This window comes from Streptopelia decaocto, assembly GCF_964273445.1.
Source record: "Streptopelia decaocto genome assembly, chromosome: 16".
Taxonomy (NCBI): Eukaryota; Metazoa; Chordata; class Aves; order Columbiformes; family Columbidae; genus Streptopelia; species Streptopelia decaocto.
Window position 1 is genome coordinate 5,614,085 of NC_138671.1, and position 22,114 is coordinate 5,636,198.

The window sequence follows — 22,114 nt, forward strand, 5'->3', positions numbered from 1 at the left end:
CCTTACTAATTGTGTCCAAAGGTGGCCAGATCGCTCACTCTGCTGCAAACGAGCACCAGGTATTACCTACTAGGAGGGGAAAAGGTCTGGATCTTGTTCCCACTTCTATGGTAGATTTGCTGTTATTTTATATTCAGAGGTAACTGTTAACTTTGAAAAATCTGGAGTTTCTAGGTGCTGGTCTGGAGGAGCGTGGGACTTGATGTTCAGCGGGGTTGGGAAACCTCAGCTCCCGCTGACAGCAGCGCCTGGCCCTCAGCATCGCAGGAATTCAGACCGCAGGCGCCCCAAAGCAGATACCCCAAAACCAAGGTACTCAACACTTGCAGAAGGGCAACCCCTGTACCCAGCAGAAGTCTGAGATCTCCCAAAGCAAAACATTATGTTCATCTACTACGCTGGGAAATGGCACCAAGCAAAAACCCAAGTAAAGAAGAGGATGAGAGGAGACAAGTATGATATTTTTAAACCTTATGAATTTCTGAGTAGTTCTGCTTTGTCGCTTTCCTAGGGAGAAAGGCAGGCTTGGAAAAATAGGAGTTTCAGACCCTGCTAGCTTCCTGATACTGTGCTAAAGACTTGTATTACCTTTAATTGATGTTTCTGAGTGCATCCTCATTGATTTACTCCAGCCGCGCTCTTTATGCAGAGAACATTCTATTCTCAGAGCGTAATCTAGACCCATGCAAACAATATAGATGTTTCTTGATAACATAATTTAGAAAGAGGAGATGTAATTACTGCCTATGCTGAGCACACAGCACTGCGAACCCGTGACCCCTTTCGGAATTCGTACAGGGAGAAACTCCCAAATCCTTCAATGTGCTTCTCATTTTGCTGAAAGCCTTTTCCATCTTATTATATATGCTGGTCCTCATGCCTTTGATTTTTAGCTTCCTAACGATATCTCATGCTGAAATTATTTAGAAGGATCGCAAAGGCTCTTACAGATGAAATTCAGGGATCATTCCTGCAGAAATGTGTCCATTGGTGGAAGAGGGGACAGCAGAACGTGGGCATCTGCTGAGGGGTGACGGGAGGGGACCAGGCGAGTTCTCCCTGGGGTATCTTGTTCTTTTAAGAAGTGCAATGAAACAGGTTCTTGCTTTTAAGGCCTTCTTTTAAATACTTGAAGAGGAGGTTGGGACTCATCCAACCTGCTCCAGAAAGTCTGCTTGCCTATATGTGGTCCAATTGCTGTGATTTAAGACGAGCAGTTGGAGCACTTTGGTCTTATAAATCATCCCATAAGCACTACATTTCATTGTCTTCTTGCTGATGGAAGGGTGAGACTTTACAATCTGAATTTTCATCTCTAGGGTCAAATCTGTCTCGGTTCAGTAGTGGCTGGAAAACATCGCCCTGCAGTGGGGTTTTATGTGGAATAAGCACATGTCCCTCCACTGCATGGTCAATTGAGATCCACATAGCAGAAAAATCACCACTGTAATTGCTCCCTGTCTCAGCTGCCTCAGGAAAAAATAAAATAAAATAAAAAATAATAATAACAAAATAATCAATGACTGAATTGGCCCTGGAGACTCAATAACTCTTCTCTCATTTAGAGAGTGGTCCCTGCTGAACACTTTTCCACATTGCAAAGTCACCACATAATGGAACAATTCAGCTCAACTGACAGCCCTGGCTAAAATAGCCCCGGCGCTGCACAGGGAGATAGGCGAGGTGCTGGAGGACTGTCAGCGGGAACCCTGCCCGTGCTAAAAGAGTTTTTCAAATGACTTCAGCGAGACCAGAATTAGCTCGTAAGCCTGATGCAATGATTCAGTGCGAAGCCCTTTTGTGTTTTGAGGTTCTGCTCATCAGATATCGGCTTTTCCCCGTATTCTGCAGCAGCGGTGGCAGGTTTCCCGTTGGCACCGACAGGTAACAAACAGGGATGTGTTGGGTCTGGGACCTCCTGTCCGAGGAGAAGCCCCAGCTCTGCTTCCTTACTGGGATCTAATGGAGCCTAAATTTAATTTGCCTTATGACCCTGGGCAGAGCCCAGCTACAGATAAAAAGTATTTACTGTTTTAAACTGTTTAAACATTGTCTTAAACAGGTCTTAAGAACCAAAAGGTGCATATTGCAATTACCCATCAGTATCTGGATTGGACACGGAGGGAGCAAAAGGGTTCAGCAACCACTGGGATTAAGAGAGAACAAGGAGACCAACTTCAGGGAAAACAGCAGCAACCAAACACACTGTGAGCCAGCAGAAGACACAAGAGAAGAGGAACCGGTGTACACAAATGAGGGTAAATACTACTGGCAGCATTAGTATTTCAGTCTTCATCCCACTACATATCCTCCCAAATCCCAAGTCTGGTGGAAATGAACAGCCCAGAGGGGTTAGTTTAAAGACAGTTCAGGTTAATTCTGCAGAATTAGCACGGGTGAGACTAAGCTGCAGGTCATGCCATAACAATTTTACCCTGTTCATGATAAGAAACCAAACTGAAGTTTAATTTTTCTTTTTAAAGTAATTTTCTAACAAGACAGAAGAGCAGATAAATAAATAACAGAGAAGAACTAGAGGTGAAAGAGAGAAATATATATATAAATATAGCTATTTTAAAATGTTTTAATTTAAAGTCACAGGAAAACCATTCAACGTCTGCAGTTCCTGGGGTTTCTTGAAACAGGGAAAGAAGATTAAAATACTAATCTCCACCAATTTCCCTGTGCAGCAGCAAAAATGAGCGCAGCTAGAAGGACTGACCTAGGAGGAAAGATTAAGAAGAGCTAAATTTGTATAGCTTGGCTAAGCAACAACAGCGAATGAGGGACGTGCTGGCAGGGTGCAAAACCAGAGCAAATGGAGTATTATTTGGAAAGACAACAGAGTTAGGGGATGAAAATTAAAGAAGGGTCAGTCAGAACACTAGAAAAAATGTCCTTTAAGACTCTGGCATGTATTTTAAGCAATGAAAGCCATGGTACTCCGAAAATACAGGCATAGAGCTGAAGTAAGCGCTGGTGTGAAGATGGTTGGATACAACCAGTGACTTTAAGTGCTTCTATTCTTGAGTTTCCAAAACAAATCACCTTTCGAAAAGTGACAGCTCAGCTCGTACTATAAATCATTTCTTCTCAAGCCAGGCGTCCAGCCGCCACTGATCGGTTCTTAAAATCTTCAGCAAAAAAATAAACCACAAGGAACAATCGGGCACTCTGAGGGAATAGACAAGCTAATCTAATACATCTTTGTCATCTCTGGTTTCCATGACAGTTGCATAATCAGACATTTATGTAAGTAGAGGTTTCCTCCTTAAATAGCAGCTGATGATCTCATGTGCACCTACGGTATAACCCATTTGAATGGAAATGACGTGCCAGTCGTGTGTAAAGACTAGTTTTTTAATGCTTCTGTCTTATTTTTGTTTATTTACTGTTGCAAATCGGCCTGGAGAGGACCGCTCACACATGACTAACTTCTTGTTGTGGTCTTCTCGTGGTCCAAAAATAACCAGAGTCCCCGGGTCTGATGAAGAGCCGGGCTCAGCGTTCAGTGTAGAAAGCGACTGCGTGTTCCCAAATCCCGACCTGAGCCCAGCGCCCGAACCGGCAGCCTCAGAGCAGCTCCAGTCTGCAAAGGTTCCCAGCTTCGGGTTTGCGGGAGGTCGGGATTTCCTTGCCACATCCCTCCTGCAAAGGAACAGGGTGAGGACAGCGATGGGAATGCTCCAAGGGTTTGTCCTGCCCAATTTGGGATTTCTCAGGGCGGGAGGAGAGCGCCCAGGGCAGCGCTGCTCCTGCTGCAGAGACTTCCCCGAGCTCTGCCTGTGTGCAGTATCATAGAGCAGTGCCAAAAATCCAGATGTCTTCCCATATGCGATATTAATTGAAATGAAGAAAAGCAGAACCGGCCTGTGAAATCTCAGTCCTACTCCCACCTAAATTCACGTAATACGAGTGAAATGCAAGCAAAAGGAACTGCAGTTAAATCTGCTCGGGGGAGAAAAAAGAATGAATCCAACCAAACACCACACACACAAACCAAACAAACAAAACCCCAACACAGCACAAACCAAACCAAACAAACAAACACTTTGAAAAGAATCAGCCCCTTGGAAGAAGAGGCTTTTATCTGCGAACATCAGCAGCCAAGGGAGCTGATCCCAGTAAGCAAATAGTTCTTAATATGGATCTTCCCGGGTATCAGAGACTCTTCAAAACCTGTTCAGAAGCTGTGTTAGCTGATTCTGAAATGTAAGTGGCCCTTTTTAGACTGTCCTCTTAGTGCTTTTTTGTATCACTCTGCATCAGCCGTCGTACGTAAAAATATCCTCCGAGCAGAGGAAAGCAGGCGAGAACAGAAATCTAATCTGTTCTGCCAGCCTCTGCAGCCTCAAATCTGTGGGGCTCCTGCCAGGTTCGGAATGTTGCAGCGCCTTCTCTCAGAGATCCTCCTCTTAGAATAACACAAAGTACATTATGGACTATTATTCCCAATGTCAAACAATCAGCAAAAAACATCTCCGCTTGCTCCTCAGCCTAATCTCCCTTCTCTCACTGAAGCTGATTTAGTAACAAAGATAGAGAAAAATAGGGTAGATTGGGGTTTGCAAGTGCTTGTCAATTGGATTTTGTGAACCCAGCAGTATCTCGGAGAGGCTTCAATTTTCCCTGAACCCCCTGCAGCTCCTATTAGCCTCGATAACTGGTTCTAATTTTGGCCAGGACATTTGCCCAGATTTCTGAAGGGGAGGGTGGGTTCATTTGCTTGTGCAAAGCGACTCCTGCCCCCATGCAGCAAACACAGGCTGTGTAATGGCTTAATTACACCGAGCATTACTGCTCCGTATAGCCGGGCTCTGACGCACGTTACGCAACTGGATTGTTAATGCTTTTTATATGTTGGAGGAACTGAAATTAAAAGAGGAAATTATTCTCCTGATGCTCAACTCTAATCCCCATCTGTCTGTGTTTTTACTTTTCTGCACTTGCAAAGCTCTCTGATCAAAAGGTCTTGAATAGATTCCAGATTTCCAATTTAGTTTGCTTATGCAACCCAAAATATTATGGCAGTCTTTCCTGGGGGCGATTAAGCATATATTTTCAGTTCCTCTGATTCTCTCTGTTCCAAGAGCGCTAAAAATTGCATAAAGCTTTAGCTCGTTCCATACCATTAGCACCACAAACAACTTTTTTTTTTTTTCCTTTAAAGACTTTTCAAAAATATAGGAATAGTCAGGAGCTTTGCAGAGAAGGAATATATTCTGAAACAGAGAAGTGATTTGTTAACTGTCCCCCATGCCTTGGCAAACACCAGCAGGGAGTCCGCACTGACAGAGCCATGCAGCCAAGACAAACAAGAGGGGACTGGACAGGTGAGGCAGGAGCTACATCTACCAGCAACCAGGGCAGGTTCCTGAGTCCAAAAAACTTGGGAGCTCTTTGGATCTAGACTATTGCTTTGTCCCATCCTAGGGATGAGCTTCAGCCAGACAGCTGGGAATGGATCTGATCTTTCTTGTGGCACTTGGAGCATCCCCATCTGAAGATTTGCACTGATTTTTTATCTATTTACTCTTCTTTCCCAGTCCCCAGTCCTTTGTGTGATCAGCAGCTGCTTTTATTTGAGGAAATGAGGAGACTCCTTACACTGGAAAATGTAGCTTTTACCCAAAATGCCAGTGAAAGAACCCAAAGCACCACCACAACAGTTGTGTTTCATCAGCCCTTTGGTTTCCAGGCACGGGACAGGAGCTGGTACCCAGGATGCTCATCCGTACCCCCTGTGACCTCAACACTGCAGCACGGAGGGTGCTCAGTGCCTTTTGTGTTGGGTGCAGTCCTCTTAAAGAGATTGTTTTTATTTTAAATGCAGAAGGAAAGTCTTTATTTACCCACAGTGGATGAGTGCCTGCTCACATAGGTGATGGTGCCTGATGCACTCAATGAAAACACACAGGGTGGTTTCACCCTTTCCGGCCACCGTTACTGTGTCTGGGGCAGATATTGAATGGCTGCATCACGGTGCAACTATGGATCAAACATTCAAATGGCACTTTTTCCAAATTTGGATTATGGAAGCTGTGATTCAAGGCTGTTGCTGAATCCCAGAAATCCCAATTTCTGGCTCCACCAGGGCTTGGAGCCTTTCTGCTTTTCAGGATAATTTGATTTGAGAGTCTGAGTGCTGCCAATCTCGCAGGTTTCAGAGAAACTCAGCACAGGAGATGCCCAAGAGCTGAAGAGGTGATCTCAGGGGAAGCCTCACTGATCCCAACCTGCCTGGTTTTGCTGGACTGAGCTTCAGACCATCTCTGCTGACTATTCTGACAAGCTGCCAAATTCTACCCAGAACACCTCCAGACTGAGCTTTCCCTAAGCGAGGTCTAGACTTAAACACACCAACACGCTTGAAGCCTGAAAACAAAAAAGGTTGTTGTAGAAATTACCACCACAACAGACACATCCAGCAAAGGGAATAGGGCTCAGACATACTCAGCGAAGTGGCCTCTGGTCAGATCACATGAGCCATTTATTATCTGTATTTCAGCAACACCCACGGGCTTCAGGCAGGGACCTGCGCTCTGCATTTATGACAACATCTAAATATAGAGCAAGACAACAGTCAGGGCAACCACAAAGCTTCGCTCGCTTGAAAAGCGTCCCCTCCCCTCCCTGGGAACGGTCCCTGCAGCCCCACGCTGGAGAGGACGGTGTGGGACGGTCTGTGCCACCAGGGAGGAGCTGCCCTTGCTTTTACCAGCAATACGATATTTTAAGGATTTTTAAAAATATTTTCAGTGGTGCGACAGATCGAGCAGTTCTAGAAAGGCAGGAGGGTAATCATCTACCAGCGCTGCTCCAGTTCCAGGTTTGGGGAACGTTTAAGTATATACTAAAAATCCCTTGTTGCTGGTTAAAGCAAAGCACGTGTTGAAATGCTTTGCTGAGCAGAGGTGGACTTAAGGACATACATAGCTTTAGGCATGTGCTTAACTGCTTTGTAAAATTAAACTGAAGATAATCGAGTGCTTTTGCTGAATCAGGACCGAGTACTTCTGAAACCCCCATCCTCTTAAGCAAGGAGCCTTTCATCAACATTTAAGTTTTTAGCGGTATTTTCTGAGCATGTTTTCAAATTAAACAGCCAGGAGCCTTTAGAGAATGGAAATAACTACAAAAATCTGAGGAAGTCACGAAGCTGCACAAACCAGCAGCGCGCTTTAAAAAGAAACTTTGACTCGTGCTAGTTCAGCATTGGCACATGGATAAAAAATGCTTCAGCTGCAGGGACCCGATTTGCGATGGATTTTCCCCCCAACTCACGCCACAAATGCTGCCGCCAGGTCGGGCAGGTTCAGCCTCACACATTTACCCTTCAGTCTGGCCCGAAACAGGTTGTTTTGCGAACGAGGATGGGAGGAAACCTGCGGTAAGCGATGTGCCCAGGGCTGCATGTTTCCCCCGGGTGTGCGGGGGCTGCAGCTGGGACAGATCCACGATCAAATGTTGCTTTTCTCAGCAGCGAGCGCCCGCAGACAAATAACCCCGATCCCCTTTCCCTGTGACCTTCATTTCTCAGCCCTGCCGAACCAGTTCTCTGCAAATCAAAACTTACCCTATTCACACCTCTGTGCCAGCCAAGCACCTGCGTGTTTTCAGAGCCCCATCCCTGCACAGAGTGGGGGTGATGCCCCCCCCATGTGGGACGTGTCCCGCATGGCAGCAGGGACTGGTCCCCAGATGAGCACAGCTCAGTTAGACTCAACTCCAGTGCCCTCGGGGTGGTTTGCTCCGAGATGGGACATGCGGGAGGGTGTTAATCAGTGTGGAAAAGGTTTGGTAAATAGGGTTTGGACATTCTCAGATGTTGTAATACACAATAGGAAAGTTTAGACAGAGTTTATATAAAACTGTGTTTGCAAACCTTTTCTTTTTAGTTTTTTTTTTGTTGGTCCTTTGAATGCTAAATTCACCGCAGATAAAATTATTGAAGCGCACATAAAACACAGATCGTGCCCTTTCCTCGTCCCCAGACTTTCATCAAGAGGAGATTTCCTGGTTAGACTTAGACTTGCAAATCTTAGGCCAGGCTGGCAGCGTTTCAAGTCAACTTGGGCCGATTTGGAGCTTGGATGCAAAAACTCAGTGACCTGAAACAGCAGCAAATGTGGCTGTTCCCGCATCGGTCTGAACGTCAAACACGCAGCTGAGCTGTGAGTGCAGACCTGAGACACCCAGGGAAAAGGGCACCCCAAAAACAACCCCCTGGCCAAATACCCACCTGAGCACGCACCCTGCCCTGTTATCATTTATAATCCATGCAGCGCTCCTCAGCAGCTCCAGAAGAAAATGTTATTTCTTTAGGAGACTTGCATTTCCTGTTAACTATAATTGCCTGAATAAATCTCAATTTCTAGCGCAGCTGATGTGTTTTGTTTTGGTTTGGGTTTTTTGTGGTTTCATTTTTCCTCGCCTCGAAGTGTCTACCACCAGTTGGTTTCCTCCAAATTTGATTTCGATATTTCATCAGAACAACAATGAAAGTGAATAACATACAATTTCTTCCTGAGCAGTTTGTTGCAAATATTTAAAGGCTTCAAAAAAAAAAAAAAACCCAAACAAAACAAAACCAACACAATCAAAACCCAAAATCTTTTAAAATTGGAAGAAAAAGGGCAGAAATTCTCCTTCCTCATTTAAGCAAGGATTCCTCATTGAAGGAATAATACATCAATATCTTTTATAATTGAATGCTCTGGGCACAGCGCACATCTCAGATAATGTTTCTTCAGAACCAGGGCTTTAGTGCTCTGCCTGTTTAAGAAACGAAAGTGTTCAGGCAAAGCCTGGCTTACTCTGTATTTATCTGGACCAGCAGGTTTCAAATATGGGTATTTTGCAGCTCTGCATCACCATCGTTTTGAGACTGAAGCTGTGCTGAGTTTCGGTGGTGCCGAAACATCGGCCAGGTCTGGTCAAACTCTGGTTGTGTTTTAAGCACAAACTCTTCTTCACAGGGCTCTCAATTTCTCTATAATTGACAACCTTGTGTTGTGCTCTGCAACTCCAAAGCCATTTTAAATAGCAAGACTGCTTGTGTTATTTGGGATCTGGGAGGGAATCCCTGCTCATCCCCAAGATATTTCCATGGCTCGCTCGTCCTGACCACCCCGTGAACCCGGGAGCTCTGGCAGGCCCAGCGGGGTCTTTGTGCCGGTGCCAAAGCTGAGCTCAGCAAAGCGATACCTGCCCGGGGCTCGGGTGTCGCGCAGGGTTAGTTAGGAAAATATTTTCACTTGTTTTGTTTCCTCCCAGATAAATAATGATCTACTGAAGGGGAATCTGCGACTGTACTCACTGACCCTAGTGTGACATTCATAAAACAGTACCATAGTATTAAAAAAAAATTAAAAAAATAAAAAAACGTGACAAAACCAAACCCAGAAACCATGAACAAAACAACATCACTATACAGTGCAACCCTCACTTTGGGGATTTTTCATTCTTATTAAAAACTGCAAAATACTGATATCCCAGGTCGCACTGTGACTGCTGGAAATACCGTGCGACTGTATTTCAGGTAATTTAAAAATGCCTCTGAAAAGCGATATATAGGATACTGAAGTGAGCTGTGAACCACATCGCACCCCCCAGGGACCCGTCTGGGAAATGCTGTATTAATATCTGAAACAGAGCCCTAAAGCAATGAAACCCCTTGGATAAATATAGTTGCATAAAGACAGTTTATTCTGCTGCAAGAGTGAGTGAGGTTGCAGCTGCCCCAGAGACTTGTTGGAGACTCAAGCTCTGGATCAGCCCATTGTACCCAGTCTGATGGGAGCAGCAGTTCAGTGCTGGGGGAAAATCTGCTATTTCCCATAGAAAAAACACTGATCCCTCCAGAATTCCAAGATCTGCTTCATAAACACCTTTTATATCACTAGAAACCATCACAACTTGATGTGCAATATGTGTCACCACCACTGATAATATAGACCCTCTCATGTAGAAACACTTAAAAAAAAAATATCCACGCTGCCCTTTTCTGCTGCAAAATAAATATGTTCCTACAAGCATCTCTTTCCTCCCCCCATCCCCATTTGCACACAAATGTTAGCAAGAATAGCTAAAGTGGAAGAACAACAACAGTTTCCTTTCTTCTGGAATTAATTTCCAATGCATTTTAAATGGCTTTATAGTAAAGCCTAATAGAAGTGAGTCTTCAGGATGGTCTGGCTGTAATCTAACAGTACTGTAAATCTATCAAAGCCAACATGAACTGTTATTTGTATTTTTCTGTGCTCATCGGAAAAAATTATATACTAAGATAAACGGAACCATTCTCTTTGAAATTTTTCTTTGCTTGAATTAAATACTCTGGGTGCTAGCGAGTTAATCATACTGCAAAATGCAGCAGGTTTGGAAGCTTAGACTTCTTTTTTTAATGGGCAAGTGTTCCTGTGATAACTTGGGGAATTATACTTTCTGAATGGTGGGAAAATACACAATTATGTCACATCACCGCAAACTAAACATCCTATTCAGGAAATACAATTAAAAAAAATATATATATATATATATACACATATATCTTTTTCTTTGCTTCTATACTGGAGAACTTCAGTTGGAGATTATAATTGCTTTTGAAATATTGCTCCTATTCAATGTTTACAGCATTTTCTGAAATGTTTTAGGTATTTGGATCTGATTTCTTAACTTGGAAAATGTATTTTTTCCCCTGATAGAGTAACACTATATCTTAAAACCCTTTTTGTTTTGATGTTATGAAGTAGGTACTTGACATAACTATTAATGCTCATGATGCAATTGATCACCTTGCTGCGTTTCCGAGGATAACTGCTATTGTATTTCTGATGCAGTAAATCACTGGTTTCCATTGACGGGCAGGTCTGGGGTTGTCTTGATCTGTGGGGAAAACCTGAGCAGTTCTGCAGAACTTCCCGCACAGCAGCCAGTGTTGTTTGGCCTTGAACATCTCAGGTTTAACTCTCCTGCAACACTGATTTTGATGGGTTTTTTCTTGTTGGAACAAAAAGCCATGCCAGCCTCGGGAAAAGCCAACCCGGTACAGTCGGGGGAGAGAAAAATAAAGCGCAAATTGCAAAACATGGCAAGTTTTTCAGGATGGAACCAGCCCAGATGGATTCTCCTGTTTCCTTTGCCAGCAGGAGGAGTGAGTCAGAGCTGGTGCGTGTTCTCGGCTCCCTGCCACGGGGACAGGACTGGGACCAGAGCGCCACGGCAGCGCTCACAATCAGACACTTCTCAATTACAAAGAGCAGTTCCCAGCACATCAGACTTGAAGGACAAGTATAGCTTTTGTTGCTCATTAAAAACCTCTGCTTTTTTTAATTCCCCCCACCCCAGAAATCAACTCCTTGTTTCCTTAGTAACCCCTCTTGGTAGAATTAAGTGCACCTGAGCGTAGCTTAGCAATGGGAAATTTCTACATGCGCTGCTGCATCCTTTCCCACCCACTCGCAGTGTCGCCATAAGCCCCCATGGCAGCCCTGCCGTCACACGAGCTGATCGCTCCAGGAGTAGGTGCAGTTGGAGACTGAGACGCCTGTTCGCCAAAGTCCTAGCGAGGAACAAAAATAAACCCTCCGCAGTCACCGTTGCAAACGTCGCTCCCGAGGGATGGGAGGGCTTGTACGCCGAGATGTGTGCGCAGGAGCCAGCCCACGCCGCCGCGTGGGAAAGGGTTTAATGGAGAGCTCAGAAAGAGCCTGCGCGTGGGAGGAGAAAAGAGCAGATGTTAACGGTGCCTTTTTGTTTTCCTGGGTGGCACTGCGGGGAGGGAAGGGGGAGAGGAAAGCTCCCCTCCTGCAGAACTGGAAGCTGAAGACAGCGGGTGCAGAGGACAGGTGAAGCATTTGCCATTTGTCCTTGTTGGACTCTGAGGCGTTTGCAGCAGCAGCATCCATGAGATGAGGGCTTGGGCCTCACTAGCAGGACCATGCGTTGACCATCCTGGAGCACCAAGCGCAGCATGAGCCTTGTTGTGAGATGTCAGACTTGGAAATGACTTCTCCCCGTGTTTATTAAGCCTGGAGCAGGTCGCCTTCCCCCTCCCCAGGAGCCCTGGAGTTGGAGACAGTCACCAACTGCCAGACTCGGTGTTTTAAACCAATGCTCAGGGGGCATCTCCCATCAGCAACCCGTTATCAGGTTTCTGAATATACTGATGGTTGCAGTTCCACTACAAAAACTTTGGTGACTCTCAAGAGAATCATCTCTCTCCCCAGAATAGCCACGTGGGATGCAAGTACATGCAATTCAAAGTGTAACGCCTGTAGCAGGAGAGGGCTGGATAACTTGTCACATCAGACAGGCACGTTTTGTTGCAGGGCCATATTATTGCATTTAACACCTTGAATTTTATGCCAGGCTGTTTCATAACCTACAATGCAAATTCCAGGTGGACAGCAGTGCCCGATGAGCGGCCAGGAACACAAACCCCACTTCTCCTGTGAGTGAAGAGGCTCCTTCTCAGGAGAAAGGACTTGCAGGTCAGACACAAAGCGCAAAATTAAGTCAGAACAGGAGTGAGATGTGTCCGTGTGGAACACACGACTGAAGTCAGGAGGGCCAAAGAATGCCTGGGCCTGCGCCTGCCACAAATATCCTCTGTGATTAGTTTGCGCTCTGATCGCTTTTAGAAGCCCTGAAGTTAACCCTCGGCACTGAGCCGCACAGAGTCCCTGCTCAGCTTTGAGGGTCTAAGTATAATTAATACGTGAAGTTTCTCTGTTCCTCACTCAGAGAAGGGGCTGGGGCTGTGCAAATACTGCAGGATGCCTGGATTCTACATGCAGAGGCCATTTGGGCATCAAACTAATTGCCCTAGTCGTGTTTTTTCTATCTGTATGTATATGCATACTGTTGTTAACTGGCAAAGGCTGAGCAGGCTGCTCACCCCAGCAGCTTTGCGAGGCAGAGATACAGGGGCCCTTTAAAACTTACATGAATGAGCCTCTCATAAATTCCATATTTGAGAAACTCTGGCTGTGTCCTTTGGTCATAAAAAGAAATTAAAACTGCATATAACATTCAGTACCCTGTAATCCCGCTGCACAGCCTTGTGCCTGCATAAATCAGAGCCTCTCATGAATATTGCACTGTACCTGCAGCTGCCTGACCCACATGTTTAAAAAAGATAAATAAAAGGAAAACAAAGCAACAGTCACGTAAAGGCTTCACGAACAGCACCTGCTTTCTCAAAGCCCGAAAGGTCACCAAAAGCAACCTGAGAAGCACACAGCTTTCAGGGACCCCATCAAAGCCTTAAAAGGAGGAGAGACTGTGGGTTTTTTTGATTCCTCTCTTGCAAGAGTGAAGAAAGCCCCTGTAACACACGGTAAATCCTCTGGCAGGAGTTTTGTGGTCAGGGAGAGGGACCAGCTGCAGAACACCCCGAGAGTGCTGAGGAGCAAGGAAGAAAAGCTATTTTATAAGCCTGGGAGGGGGAGCAAGACCCGAGCTTCAACGGTAAAGTGCTTTTCCACCAGAAATAACTCACAGAAGTGCAGGATTTCAGATTTTGCCTTGCTTAAAGATAAGGATACGCTCCCTTTTTTTGTTTTTTTTTTTTTTTAATCCCAAAATTTTACAGAATAAAAATCTAGCTTCTTGTCTAGCTCCAAAAGAGAGACCAGGGAGAGCCACCATTAGCAACTTCCCCAGAGACCTAGGAAACACATCGTGGTGCTCAGGGGTCATTTTTGTTGCAGAATCTTCGGTAAGAAGCAACAAAAATGTCAGGACATCCCCATCTGTGCTCTCCACCTTCCCCAGTTTGTTTGCTGCCCAGCAGGTCTCACTCTCAGAATTTGCACAGGGGAACAGCACGAAGGCAGGTAAGAGACAGTGAAAAGCAGGAGTGTATTAATAAACCCACCTTCTCTGGTCAGAGCAGAGACCGCGGACTGTCGCTCTCTGGCCATTTACTAGTTTTGCAGCCCTTCCCAAGTTAACATCTCCTGCCTCAGTTTCCCCAGTTGTGAATAGCAAAGCTTTAGCTACTTCAAACTCCTTGGTATCCACCCAGATCTCTGAGCTTTGACCTGTACAAGTTTACATGGTGGTTTGTACAGACTTGCTGCACGCCAACTTCCACCAAACAGCAGATTATTTTCTTTAACAGGAACTCCCTTCCAGCTCCTCAATGCTACTCGCATCACAGCTTCTCCTGCATCAACCAGAAACACAACACAGCACTGTGCCCCCCCTTGCTGTACTGCAAAATCCTGCATCTTAAAACATTAAGCAAAGCTTTGTATTGTAGCTAATGAATACTGTTAAAAAGGTATTGAATGCTTTTTCCATTGCCGCTAATTGAGTGAAGAGAAAACAGTCTCCCCTGCTGCCATATCACATCAAAATAATTAGCTCAACTATAAATAGCTCAGCTTACTCACTTTTTTCTTTTCCTCTTTTTTTAAGGTCAAGACTGCAGCCAAAAGGAGCAGCAGCGCATCCCAGCAGAGCATCCCTCTGCTCTTAGAGTCAGACAAAACAGTGAGGCAAGGAAGTGCATCTGTAATCAACGATCCCCAGGCCACACAATTACATCATAATTAGAAAAATAATCAATCCCATTTAGGCAAGAACAGGAGGGAAAGAGTGTTAGCAAGCCCACATCTATGCAAATTTACATTAGCTTAATTAATGAGCATTTTCCAACCTATTTTAGCTGAACTGCTTTTGTTTTTGTTGGATGGTGTTTCTGTATCAGGTTATCTTATTCTTTAATCACTTCAACATTAAGTAGAGCTTCTACGTGAGTAATATAAGTAGAACAAGCTGTGACACCAAGGCATTTTCTTCACCTTAATTAAGGGGTTTCAAAGCCTACACGGGTGGGAGTCCTGCCCTTGCATTTGCTGCAGCTGACTCTTGTGCCTCTGTCACTCGTTAGTGGTTATATCCTGAATATCCAGGTACCTCTGGATGGCACCATATCAGAATACTATAAAGAGTCATAAAAATAAGCAGTTGTAGCAACACTGAGCACAGTGCAGGCTCTTTTACTCTGCTCCTGGGCATATAAAATAGACATAGCTGTAAAAAAGCTATTTTAGCTTGACCCAAACTGCAGCCGCGCTGCGTTCCCACACCTTTCCTGCTGTATTAGCTTTGCCATCGCTTCAGACTTGTCACTGTGATACAGCAATTAATATCTTCAGTAGCCAACAGATCAGATCCACAAAAGATATGTATAATTTGTAGCTGCATTAATTGGAAGAGGCCCCTGAAGTTTCTGCGAGGGTGCTCTGGCAGAGCTGTTTGCGTGAGGTTATTTTTGCCCCTGGGGAGCCCTCATGCTTATGGCTCCTTTTGACTGATGTGTATTTTGTGCAATACAGAGTCTCAGTTCCAGTCCAAGGGTTGCACAACGGCGTATTTAGATCCATCTCTAGCCCCTGTATGAAACCTGAAATATCCCTTTTCTTCCTTCATAGCCTCCCAACTCTCCGCAACATCATAAATCACAGCAGCCTCACTGTCCTCACTCGGGGCCTTCCTGCAGCTTCGTGCAAGGGGGAGCTGAAGTGTCTCTCCACTGTTCAAAGCAAACAAACGTTTTCTACAATTTCTGGGTTTTCACAGGAGCCAGTTAAATATCCAGCTTGAAAAATGTATTTGTGGTCTGGCAGGTCTTCAAGTGGATCCTGACCTACTCATGAATATTTTTTCCTGCCTAGTCTCACATGCAACCATATTTTCCAGATACACTTATCTTCCTGCCGTATGCAGTGATATACAACCCTGAAGAAGGCAAAGTAGGTGATTACCTTTCCTCAGTCAAGTGCAGTAGAAAGGTCAGATTTAATGTGAAGCTGAGGGGTGATGAAATGACACAGAAAATGTACAAAAATAGAGCATAGCTGTGCTGAAGGGCAGCATGGTGTAACACCCCGCAGCACAAATGCACCATCCATCTCCACAGAGGCAGTTGCTCCCTGGTGTTAGATTTGGGACACAGCTCCATCCCACGGGAGATACATTTTGAGGAAGAATGTGTGAATTAAGCAGGTGAACCCTCTCCTGCCAGCATCCCCCCTGCAGCGCTCCCTCGCCTTTCCCCCAAAGCAGGGGACCTGGATGCCCCTTGGATTGCCCCATGTTTTTATGATGGAAAATATCTTTTTCCCCAGTCCCACCTTTCCAATGGCTGGGGAGCTGCCACATGTCATATATACAGCCTTACAGTTATATTTTTTATGTCTTTGGGCATTGCTGGACTCCTGCAAAACAGGCAGATCATTCACGTAAATGGAAATAAATGCACAATGCAACAGCTCCCTTTCCATGCCCTCAATGCAATGGGATATGTCACAGCTTCCATATCTAAATTAGATGCTGCTATGCACATATTCTTCTCCAAGTCCCCCCTAAAGCCCACAGCAGTTTTCAAGGAGAAATTCTGACCGCTTACAAGGGTTTGAGCCTGAGATCGGAAGCATTTATGTGAAAGAGTCAAGATCAGCCACAGAACATAGAAGAGCCTTTTGAAATAATGTCACAGTTGAGAACTAGCTCCTGCTTTTACTCTCCTGCCTTATTTTAGAGTTCAGGATTCAAAGTGCCTTTCCAAACCTTGCTCCAGGCAGACCTGCTTGGATGGATTAAACGCCTTGAAGGTTATGGGTAAGACATCAGTCTGGGAAGTGGTTATTCCTACAGTTAAGAAAGGAAAGTTTCTGAAGCTGTCTATGCTGGGTTGATAAGACATAATGGAGAATTGTTTCTTTTAAATACAAATTCAGTCATAGCATGACTCGTGATAGAGACATTATGAAAGTTATCAGATCAAAGTCTGCACGCTGAATCTTTTTAATATTGAAGAGAAACGTAACAATTTACTGGCTGTGCTAAAGCCTGGGTTTCCTGGAAGTGAACCTTGCCTTGCTTCTGCTGCTCCAAATTCCCCATATCTGCCTCTGTCTTTAAATGAATGCCATGAATCACAGTCTATTTTTTTTTCTGAGAATTACCTCTTTCCTAGGAAGTCGGCTTAATCCCAGTTAAAAGTGAGCTCTGTGCATGTGCCAGACATTCAGAGAATAAATCTAAAACCCAATAGTATCTACAGATACTGGGCGTGATCCAGATACCAGCACTCCCATTGTCTCCTGTGGGCCCACGATGCGCAGCGCACCAGGGGAGATTTCAAGCAAAAAGAAAAATTACATATAGAACCAAAAACTTACTCCAAAAAGACCCACTTATAGCTAATTCTGGCCATCTAGAAAATCAATATATGATCTGAACCAGTCATCTAGATCTTCCCTATTGAAAGTCTGCTTTCCAGCAGGGCCCTCTGAGCACATCCTGAAATGTCGCACCGCTGATTTCAAGCCTCTCTCGGAGCCATATGAAGAGTCTATGCCCTGCAGCAAGTTTGGCAGTCAGCACTTAAAAAAATAAACTCATCTCCAGAACGACGATTTGCATAGTGCATGGTGACTAAAATTAGACTGCCTCCACTCCATCTCGAGAGGAAGTCTGACTTGCCGCTACAGTTTCAGGTTTCTTGGCTTTCCGAGAAATTCGTAGCATCCGAGGAGCACAGACATGTCTTCTGTGCAGTCCTGCTCCTCTTGGCTGGCTTTGCTCTCCAAGCCGAGGCAATGCCACATCTCAGCTTTGAGATCTCTGCAGCATCAGCGAAAGCCTCATTCATCCTAACGAGGGAACCAGAGTTTGCTGGAACCTGTGAAAACCCCATATTCGGTATAAAAATGTTCAGAAAATGATTTATTAAGGAGACAACACATTGCTGAAACCACTCTGGGACTTAGTCATCACACCAGACAGAGGTTTCTTAAGGTTTGAGGGAGCAGAGGTGTGGTGAGAGGCGCTCTGCAGAAGACATACACAATGTAAAGTCATTTTAAGATTGGCAGGTTAATCTTCATTAGCAACCAGATTAACGTGAGATACCTCAACTTGATTCTCAGTCATTGCCCCACGTCGTTCTTGTGTAACAGCTCCTGTTCCTGTGTCATAATTTAATATTGTGATCTGGCTGGCCAAACAGCTCACACGCTCGCTCTGTCTCATTTAATTCCGCAGATGAACGGGTGTCCATAGGAGGTTGCACTAGTCCACCGTGGATGTATCTGACGAACTTAAATTATTCAAAAAGCCAGTCATCAGTTAAGTGCTAAGCTGTATTTTTGTTTCAGCTTCAGATGTGGCTATAGCTTCTCTCCCCACGATGCATAAATAATTCATTGAGTTATGTAGCGGGATCGCTCAGGACTTGTGCCGCTGAGTGCTGCTCGCACAGATCCCTTCGCACCTCCTGCACCAGCTCAGCTCGACCATATTTCATCTGTCCTCCAACGTTTGGGGTCGGAGCCTGGGCCCCTGGTCTGGCTTTCTCAGGGTTTTGGTTCCTCTATCACCATGAGGTTCCAGGTACCTTTGAAGCTGAGCTTATAGCTACCAGAGGTTGATAGAGTAATGCTTAATAGATTTGTGCAAAATAAACTTGTTGTAGCTAAGATCCAGTTAAGTATTAGCTTTTATATTTTATATGAACAATATCCAGCATCTAATTTCATTTTCTGCTGTGTTGTAGAATTGAAAGGTAATGATTCACTCTCAAAAATGTATTTTAAATGATTTAGTTACTACTTTGACTACAATCTATATTTTATGGAAAGAGTCCTGAGTAAAAGCTCACTGATGTGCAGAGTCCTGGCTGGTTGCAATTAGGAACAGAACAGCCCCATGACATGAAATCTGATGATACATTGAACTTCTGACCTATAGCAGAAATTTGATCATCACAACCCTGCTTCTTCTTCGTTTCAGCTCTATTCAGGAAAACAAAAGTCTTCATTCAACATTCAGTTGTCTCCACCCTTCACCACTGGAATTTTTATATGATCTGAATTAAACATGCCAGACTTTGAAGGTAAATGTTATAAGTGGCTAAGAGAAATCCATGGTGTCTTTCTGTTTCTTTAGCTGTTGTCATTAAGCCTTGTACTGATCTGATGAGGCCCGGCAGGAAAATGAGGTGCTGCTGCATCCAACTTCACTGTGGTTTAAGCAGAATAAAGTACTGAATCTAGCATTACTCAAGTTCATTGCTTTTTGGTTTTTGGTGTTTTGGGTTTGTTTTGACTGGAGGCAATCATTGCTTTTTGCCAACCTTAGCCACATTCTCTGCTCCTAAGTTTAAGAATTAATCCTGAAGTCCTAATTCAGGATTCCTAATATTGGAGGCAAAGTCTGAGCATGGCATGGACTACCCCAAGTTTAATTACGGTGCAGTGGTGGCGAGTTGGGGCAGAAGCACCCAACAACCTGCGCTGTGTCACAGCCATGGAGCTGACACCTCTGTGGTGTTGTCTGAAGATAATTAGGTCTTAAAAGACATGCCACCATGCTGGATGGAGTCCAGTTCAGCAGTTCTCCTTATCTGAGTTTCTGCCCAATTTTATGCACATACACAACCAGCCTCCGTGGGAGCCAGGACTGCGTAAGAGGATGACTCTTTGCCCACCCACACTTCTGATAAGCTAAATACAGATTGAAGGTCTAAGTCAATCACACGAACGCATGTGACAAAATTCTTTGCCAAACTGGGGCCTAAGCCAGTGTTATCGTAGGGTGGAACTCAAATAAACTGCTTTTGGAGGAGGAAGAAGGGGCACAAGAATAGAGCCAAAGGTTCTCCTGGGGTCATGGGCTGGGGTGAGCGGCAAGAGCCTGAGCAAATGGCAAAATGGTGTGATTCGAGAGAAGGAGGGATTGTGGGACTGGCTGCATGGCTTCAGCTTGGGAGGAGGAATTTCCTTGTGGGAACGTCGCCAGGAGGGTGAGGAAATTGCTTGCTTTTCTGGGCAGAAGCAACTAATAAAGGAGGGGTGGCAACAAAGGTTCTCGCCTGTGTTCTAGGCAGTGTCACTAAAACATAGCACTAGTGGCACTTTGAGTTGTGTTGTCTAAAATAGCATGCTTGCTTTAGACTTTAAAAGCAGGGTAAAGTAATAGAGTTCATCCTTTGTACGCATCTGTGTTCACCATTTGAGATGTTTATGGCAATGCATTGTGTAGTTCAGAATAAAAATAGCCCAGATTTGAGATATCAGTCCCAGATTTCAAGTCAAGTCCTAGAGACAAAGTGTTAGTGAAATCCCTGCTGCTTGGGGATTCCTGCTCCGGCGGGGGCACTGGACTGGATGATCCTTCGAGGTCCCTTCCAAACCTTGACATTCTGTGATTCCGTGATTCTGCTGGGCTGCTGGCTCCCACTGGTCCTGCATGTACCTGCGGGCATTTGGGCCACCTCTCAGTTCTTTGTTCTAAAATAAGCTCAAACTTCTTCATTGTGAAATAAAGAAGAGTTTCTGTACCTCTGAAAGAATCTGTGGGAAAGCTGTGGAAGAAAGGTTATCAATGTTTACAACTTTTAGGCTTCTGTCCCTTTTGGAAAATAAGTAAATTGTGATCTGGCTAGAGGGGACCTTATCTTCCCTGGAGAGTGTTTTCATACATCAGGAACCAAAGGCTGAAATCAGTAGAGCTCTGTCTGCAAGAATCCAGCTTCACCACACACGGACACGTTAGATAGGGCCAAAAAGAAAATCTGTGAAAGACAGAACCAAACACTCCCCAACCCCTAAATGACACCAGCCTACCCAAGGCAGGGTTTTAGGCACTGTGATGGCTGAAAAGAGGCCTGAGGCTGTGCAGAAAAGCTGTTTCTGGAGATATTCCTACTACACAGAGGGAAGGAAGGCTTCATGCCTGAAGGATCTCCATGATTACATCTCCATTCTGTAGGCGCCATCTACAACTGCTTAGAATCTAAAAATGGTAACTATTTCTGCTCAGAAGACACATCAGCCTCTTTTCTCCCCTTATACCAGAAAAAATTGTTTTGAACTGACTCTTCTAGATAAACAGCACTTTGAAGTAAGCGTGGCGCTCATGATGAGTCTAGTGTAGGGTTTCATAGTCACAAGGATCACAAATTAATTAAGAAAATCTTGTCGCTTGGAAACTCTTCTATTCACAGTCGCATCAAATCACTGTAGCAGTAACTTACACAGAAAAATAACATTAGGGATATTTTTATTTTTAGCTGTCTTAATGAAATATAGCAGATGGAAATAAAGAGGAGAAGCCCGTCCTATGTGACTAGCCATCTGTCTGGGGATCAGCAACAAGTATTTCAGGGATCACAGCTAGAAAATTAGCGGGTAATTAATGTCAGTCTTTAAGCTACGTTATCATTCCTCACTGTCTTTATTCTGCTCTATGGAATGGCTTTCCAATACCACTCAGAACTTTCCCGGCCATGACAGACTCATAGCACCATGCTCAGCTGTAGAGTACCCAGCCCTGGGCTAAGCACCATCGGTTCCCTTCAATCCCTCCCTGCTGCACAGGTCTGCGAAGCTGTCAGCGATCACGTAGCCATCCACTCACCATGGGCTCAGCTACCGAGATCCAAAGGATTATTCCAGTTGATCTAAATTTGCCTTGAAGACATTCACATCCCGCCCTGGCTTCTGTCGCACATCGAGCACTGCGACCTGTACTCGGCATGGCATGGAAACCAGCTTACTAATTTGAACATGGAGTAAAGAGCTAGTATCCAGAACTAATTTTTTGTGTTGGGTTTCTTATTGACATGTAGCTTTTCCAAGTTCGTTAACTAGCTAGTCTGGAATCTAGCCCTTCAAAACCTCTCCAATTACTTCCACACGCTGTTCAGTTGGAGGAAGCCGGTCTTGTTTAATGACATCCTAAACAGACACACAATCCTGAGCGCTGCTAAAGGTCACACAGCCCGAGCTTTTGGAGATGAGATACTTATTCAATGTTGTCATCGTTATACCCTCTCGGTGCTCACACACGCTGCATTACGGCTGCAGTTTGTTCTCCCTTTTTGGGAAAATCAATGCCTCGTCACAAGAAAGTTTTTATGTTTCACCATTACAGAGTATTGCTTATTCTTCTCCTGTAACGGGATATTGTTATCAGGCTGTTTTAACTTTGTTTATTGCCTCCATTCTGCCAGCTCCTACAATTCACTTGATACTGGTTTGGTTATTTTTGTGCTTTGATTTAAGAACACCGTGCTCCAAGACTGCACTTTGAG

At 44.7% G+C, this 22,114-nt stretch overlaps 1 protein-coding gene and 2 long non-coding RNA genes across 10 annotated transcripts in view; 1 reads left to right on the plus strand and 2 right to left on the minus strand.

Moving 5' to 3' along the window:
* TOB1 (transducer of ERBB2, 1) overlaps positions 1 to 21,783 on the minus strand; it is a 48,710-nt gene extending 26,927 nt beyond the window's left edge. The window contains exons 1-2 of one of the 2 annotated variants that reach the window (XR_014185507.1): positions 21,439 to 21,783; positions 20,022 to 20,383 (exon numbers count right to left, since the gene is read on the minus strand). The gene's annotated coding sequence lies outside the window, so the exon portion shown is untranslated. Of the gene's footprint in view, positions 1 to 20,021; positions 20,384 to 21,438 lie in introns of those variants that run through there. The other variant, XM_082066966.1, reaches the window with a different exon arrangement.
* LOC309446834 overlaps positions 1 to 22,114 on the minus strand; it is a 64,071-nt gene that overhangs the window by 34,629 nt on the left and 7,328 nt on the right. The window lies entirely within an intron of this gene.
* Positions 1,768 to 20,365, plus strand: LOC309446836. Of its 2 annotated transcripts, XR_014185514.1 has the most exons (4): positions 1,768 to 1,884; positions 2,063 to 2,258; positions 13,716 to 13,841; positions 14,428 to 20,365. It is a non-coding gene; the product is annotated as an uncharacterized lncRNA (long non-coding RNA). The 2 variants fall into 2 exon arrangements; XR_014185515.1 differs by lacking the exon at positions 13,716 to 13,841 and having other exon boundaries at positions 14,428 to 20,355.